Below are 6,429 nucleotides of genomic sequence, written 5' to 3' on the forward strand. Positions count from 1 at the left end.
AAAAAGAAAGTAGGTAAGTTAGTGGTGCTTCTTTTCACCTAGCTTCTTCTGGTCAAGACAACATGTTTGAGATTTGTCTGTGCTGTTGTATGTCTGGCTTTTTTTTTTTTCTTCTGTACTCCTGTTTAAAAGTCTATTCATAGAGTACTCCCTATATGTTCTTCAATTATTCTCTTGGTAGATATTTAGAGTGTTTCCCTTTCTATACATTTAAACAAGCTATCCTATATTACAAACTTCTGAACATACAGCTCAGAAAACATGAAAAAAACCTTAGGCTCTGTATCAAATCATGTGCAGAAATGAATCTGCAATAGATGATAATACTGGGCACAGAAGCTAAAATGAAAGTTTTTAAGAGTATCCAATCAACATATGAAAATGCTCAACATTATTAATCCTAATAATATGTAATACTACTTTATACCACCATGAATGCACAACTTAACCTAAAGGGCACACCTTTAATCCCAAGCACTTGGGTGGCAGAGGCATGTGGGTCTGAGTTCAAGGCCAGCCAGGGCTATATAGTGAGACCCTTATCTCAGTATAAACAAAGATAGTAACAGTAAATGATGGAACATACACAGAAAATCTACAGCTTTATACATTTGCTACTCACAGGAATATGAAATTTTACAACTACTTTGGACAAAATTTCTACAATAGATGCAGGTTGGGAAGCCCAGAAGGCATCAACCCTACACAAAGAACTGCAGACAACTGAGGATGGCTGAGAGTATGAAAAATAGTCTTCTGCAGGGAAGAACACATCAATTCATTATCCAATAGCAAATGCTCAGCCTTTTAAACATATACAAACAAGTAACATAAAACAGACTGAGCAGGTTGTATTTACGCATTTTGGAATATGTCTGTCTGTCTGTCTATCTGTCTGTCTGTATGTATGTATGTGTATATATATATATATATGTGTGTGTGTGTGTTTATATGTATATATATATATATGTGTATACACACATATATGTACACACACACACACATACACACAAACACACACATATATATATGTATATATGTATATATGTATATATATATATATATATATATATATATATGCATGTAGCAACAATTAATTAAAAGAAGGCCATGAATTTGAAAGAGCAAGGTGAGTTAGAAGGGAATGAAGGGAAGGAGGAAGTGATATAATTATATTAGAATCTAAAAAATAATTAAAAAAAAATATATATATACACTGGCATTATACTCAACAATTAAGAATAAATATGATCACACATACACACATACACACACACACCTGAACATGAATACATAAAATATTTTTTAAACTCCAATCAAACTAGAATAACCCAGGTACCCTTTAAAAGATTAATGGTTAAAAACACTATGATCCATCTATGAAAATGAAGAGAATTTATGTACATGTCTCTCCATTTTGTATTTAAGAACTGGATAGTCTCTATCTTATTGTCTGATATTAAGGTCCTTTAATAGTTCCACACTTTGAAAAATCACTAGAAATCAAAATAAAATAAAACAGTTGGCCTAAATGTTCTAATGACTCAGTCCTATTACTATATGAAAGGGAACATTTTGATTATCTTCAAGAAAGTAAGTTAATAAAAACACCATTACTAATATCTATCTAAGGACATAATAAGCTTCAAAAACTTTTAAAAAGATTTTAATAATCATGTCTGATGGCATGACTATAATGTCCATTGTTATTCTGACTCCACAATATATGAACTATATATCAAAGGAAATGAATAAGTGTATCAATGTCACCAGAAAATCTAGAGTTTACATTCTTGAAGATGAGAAGAGATGAAAGTTTAAAGATGCTGAGGAAATCTGTGCCATCCTAATGATGGGGCATGAGCATCTACTTGTCTGCTTGACCATGTTTCTTTATCTTCTGCATTTGTTCACAAAAATTAGGAGAACAATAACAAGGTCAGTGCCAATAATCGTCTTTACCTTAGATTGTGATCTTCCACTTTCAAAAGGAACCTGAGTTTCTCTGAAATACTTATGCATGATGTGACAAAATGATATTCTGTCAAGACAGAAATCAAATGAACTGCAAGGTTCACTAAGTCTAGATTGAAAGTCGTGGCTCAGAAGTTAATTTAAGAGACTCTTACTAGTCAAGAATCAGATAATCTAGGGATCATAAAATAACCAGAATAAATTAAAACACGACAAATATTGTTTCCTCTGTGAGATCATAAGGTTATTCTATGTGCTGTTTTTGCTGTGCTGTGATCCAATCTCTGAGCAAACTAAGGAAAAAGGTGGAAGAACTTACTGTGGTTTGTCTTTGGAGGATTCAGTCAATGATTGCTCATCTCTAAGTGCTTTATATAAAAGGTTGTCATGGCAAAAGTATGTAGCAGAAGAGATTTCTTCCCTAATGGTGAACAGGAGAAAGAGGGAGGAGAGGAAAAGAGGAAAGGGGAGAGAGGAAAAAAAATCAGTGGGACAAAGAGAAGGAAGGAAGGAAGGAAGGAAGGAAGGAAGGAAGGAAGGAAGGAAGGAAGAAAGGAAGGAGAGAGAGAGTGAAACATTAGGAGATAAGAGACATGGGGGAGGGAAGGAAGGGAGGGAAGAAAATAGAGATAGATGATAGATAGATGATAGATATAGATAGATAGATAGATAGATAGATAGATAGATAGATAGATAGATAGATAGATAGATAGCAGAGAGAGATTAAGACAGACACAGAGATATGGAGACAGAGAGAGTGAGAGAACAGTGAAAGACTCTTCTGTGACACCTTCCTCTAGCTAGTCTTCCAAAGTTTCCCAGCCTCCCAGCTGATAATACCAGGTGAGGGGCAAACATCCAACATGTGAGCACATCAAGGGCACTTCTTATTTAAATGAACTGTTACTAACAGCAAAAAATAAAAGCTCTTCTCTGTCCATTGGAAGGTGTTATAGAGTTCTCACATGGAGAAGGAGGAGGAGGCATAGGAGGAGGAGGAGAAGGAGAAGAAGAGGAGGAAATATTCTTTTCTGGACATACTTTCTTCAAGAACTCAATGATTGTAAAGGACGTTTCTCAGAGGATGTATTTGAGAATATAAATGGATGAGTGGCAGGATTAGAAGTGGCCATTTAAAATGATGAATTCTCTGTCAGAGTATGTGTTGTTCTTGACAGTGATTATCACTGGCTGCTGACTTCTCACATAACTCGGACGTGCTCATGGAAGTGCAAAACACAACTTCTGAGGAGTTCTTGACAAGAATGAAGTAAATCTGAAAAATAATTCTCTGAACCCAATTTTCACTTGAAGCTAATGCATAGAACTGAATGTATTAAATATAAAAATCCAACCTTCAAGGAAGTGTAGAGATTGAAAAATTGGCTTCTGTAAGGAGGTCCTAAGAACACACATCACAGAAGGAAGATTCTGCTCAATAAATGATGCTGTACAAATTGGATCTCCATGTGTAGAAGAAAGAAGCTGGGGTGTTATAAAAATCAACTCAAATAGTTTAAAAATCTTAGTAGAAGATATTACCTATTGGAGCTACTTGAAGAGAACAGGGTTCAGGGCATGGATAAGGACTCCTGGAGAGGATTCCCAAAGCATCAGAAACAAAAGCAAAATTAGGGCCAGTGAGATCATCCCAAGTTATAAGGCTTCTGCCCAGCAAGGAATCTGCAGAGTGGAAGGACAACATACCATACAAATGAAGAACAGCAGAAGCATTCAAAATGTCACCATAGTGAATCTCCTGGAGGAGATAGGCTCTTCCCAGTTTCAAAATTAAGTAATGTATACACGCATCAAAGAATCATATCCTTTAATATGCACGGTGAGCAAATACTTTGTGAAAATGAAGAAAAGTTAAAATTATGAGCTACAAAGAATAAGGAACAAAAAAAGATGTCACAAAGAGAGTAGGAATTTATAGATTTAAATTATCCAAGAGAAATACAATCTCATTGCATTTATGCTTTGAATGCATTACTCTTATTTTGATCTTCATTCAAACAAGTTAATTTTTTTAAAGCTCAAATAAGGAAATCTTTTCATTCTAGGGATGATATGATGGGTATGTTAGATTATAGTCTTACAAAGAGTTTTTAGACTTGGAGAAAAATCCTGTTGTTGAAAACCTAAGATCTCTGAGACCAGTCCTAAACTCCTGGGGGATGGCTAGTTGGAGACATAGGTGCAACCAAGGGAAGGTTCAGGGAGTCACTAAACTCTCTCAAATTTGTACATCTGAAAATCTGGTTGTAGTAAAAGTTCACGAAGTATCAGCCAGGATGAGAGGCATGCCTTGGCAGATGCAAAGACTCTGAGACTGAAGTCACTGGAAGCAGATCAAGTATTCAGAAAGGAATAAACTTGAAGGTTACCCTACAAAATAAGAGAACGGAGTAGAACAGAAATAGGTAACCACATCCTTAAGTCACACAGCAAGGAATGAGCCAGGTAGATTCTTGCTAACAATGTAAATAATATGGTTGATGCTTTAAAAGGCAAAAATGAATCTATGTTATATTGGAATATACACATGGGTGCCAAAAAGATAAGGAAACTTTAGACACTAGATTATTCAAAATTTTGAAATTTTTAACTCTCTCTGGGGGGAGAAGCTTGGGTTAGACAAGCAGAGAACAGTGTGCTAGGACCAAGCATCAGACATGAATGAATTTAAAAAAATCTAGTTATGTTTATGTTCTTGTGTCCAAGTACTCTATTCCACAAATGCATGAAAGTCAGAGCACAGTCTTGGATGTCAGTTCCCATTTTCTATCTTTTTTGAGACAGCTCTCTTGCTCATTGCTGTGTATTCAGGCCAGCTAATCATCTTGCTTCTAGATTCTCCTGTCTTTGTCTCCTATCTCAATATAAGATCACTGGGATTAGTATTTTAGGGATTGGAAATCAGGTCTCCATGGTGGAAATTTTTTATTTTAAATCTCTTACAGAGTCATGTGTAAAGGACTTGTACTATTTGGGAAAGTTGTAGACTATGTAAGTAGTGGAGTTGAGATGAGCAAGTATGTCTTCTGGGGTATGCCTATGAAGACTACTCCTGATCCAGTCTTCTTCTTTCTTCTTGCATCTTTCTTCCTATTTCTTCTCCATGATGTCAGTTGCTCTGTCATCACCTCTCCACCATAATGGAATGAATTCTTTGAAACCTGGAATCCAAATAACCAATTCCTCTCTCTGACATTGCGGTCATAGTTCACAAAAGTAATTAATATGGCTTTAAAAATTTAAAGCAAGTCTACGCAGAAAGGAGCAAGGATTCCTATACAGTGGCACAGGCTAAAGGAGTTTCCACACTCCCAGTCACGGTTCTGGATTCTGTGCAGAGGACTGGATAGGGACAGCAGCATCAGCAACATGGTGGCAGGCAGAGCCAGTCTACGAAGCAGGGAGTCTAGTGAACTGAGTTCCACACCAGTGAGAAATCCAGAAGTAACTGGGATCAAGGAGTGCAGTGGACACTTTTTGGTGTGCATTATTAGACAGGACAGCACAGGAGTAGCTGTCTAGCAACCAATCTCAAAACTCTGAAAAGAATTTTAGCACAAAACTTTTTGGTGCCTAAATTAGTATAGGCACACTCCTTTTTGTTGGTCCCATTTCTACCAACATCTTCAATCATGCTGAGAGTGTGAGTTCTTGGCTGAGGTTAAAGTCACCAAAGCATAAGATATGTAGCATCCAAACCCACCAGCTACATTTGATGGACCTGGGTACATTTTTTCTCTTCTCTGTTTGTGGTAAGATCTTCTCTTCCATAAACACCCTGATTACTCCAGAATTCAGTAAAGGTAATAGAGAGATCCTCTAGATCTGACTCTCAGCTAATATAAGAAGAAATCAAGTGTCAAGGAAGTGTAGGGCATGAACAGAGTCCCAGTGACACAGTAGCCACTCACTACATGTGATTCAGAAATACTTGTCACGAGGCTGATCTAAGTTGAATGTGCTATTAGTGAACAATCCACATGGTATTTCATAACCTAGTAAGAAAACATTATATCCCAAGTCTTAATGACAAATTGTAATAGTAACATCAGAGACATATCATGGTAAATAAAATATACTACCAAAATTAGAAATACCCAATTATTGTTTTATTTTCCTTACATGCCTGTAAGAAAACAAATTCTTGTTGAGAAATTTAGGTGTTACACACAGCACTGTATTTCTGTAATAAAATAGCATGCAATAGAACTTGGAGCAGAGCACACATTCCTTTGATTTGCTACTTACCTACAGGAGTTAAGGGACATTGACTGGGTCAGGGTTCACCAGAGGCAAGGATACTTATAGAGGTGATGCCAACAGCAGGGGGTGGTCTTTTTTTTTGATTTTTAATATTTTTATTACATATTTTCCTCAATTACATTTCCAATGCTATCCCAAAAGTCCCCCATAGCGCCCCCCACTTCCCTACCC

The sequence above is a fragment of the Mus caroli genome, chromosome 15 (genome assembly GCF_900094665.2).
Source record: "Mus caroli chromosome 15, CAROLI_EIJ_v1.1, whole genome shotgun sequence".
NCBI lineage: Eukaryota > Metazoa > Chordata > Mammalia > Rodentia > Muridae > Mus > Mus caroli.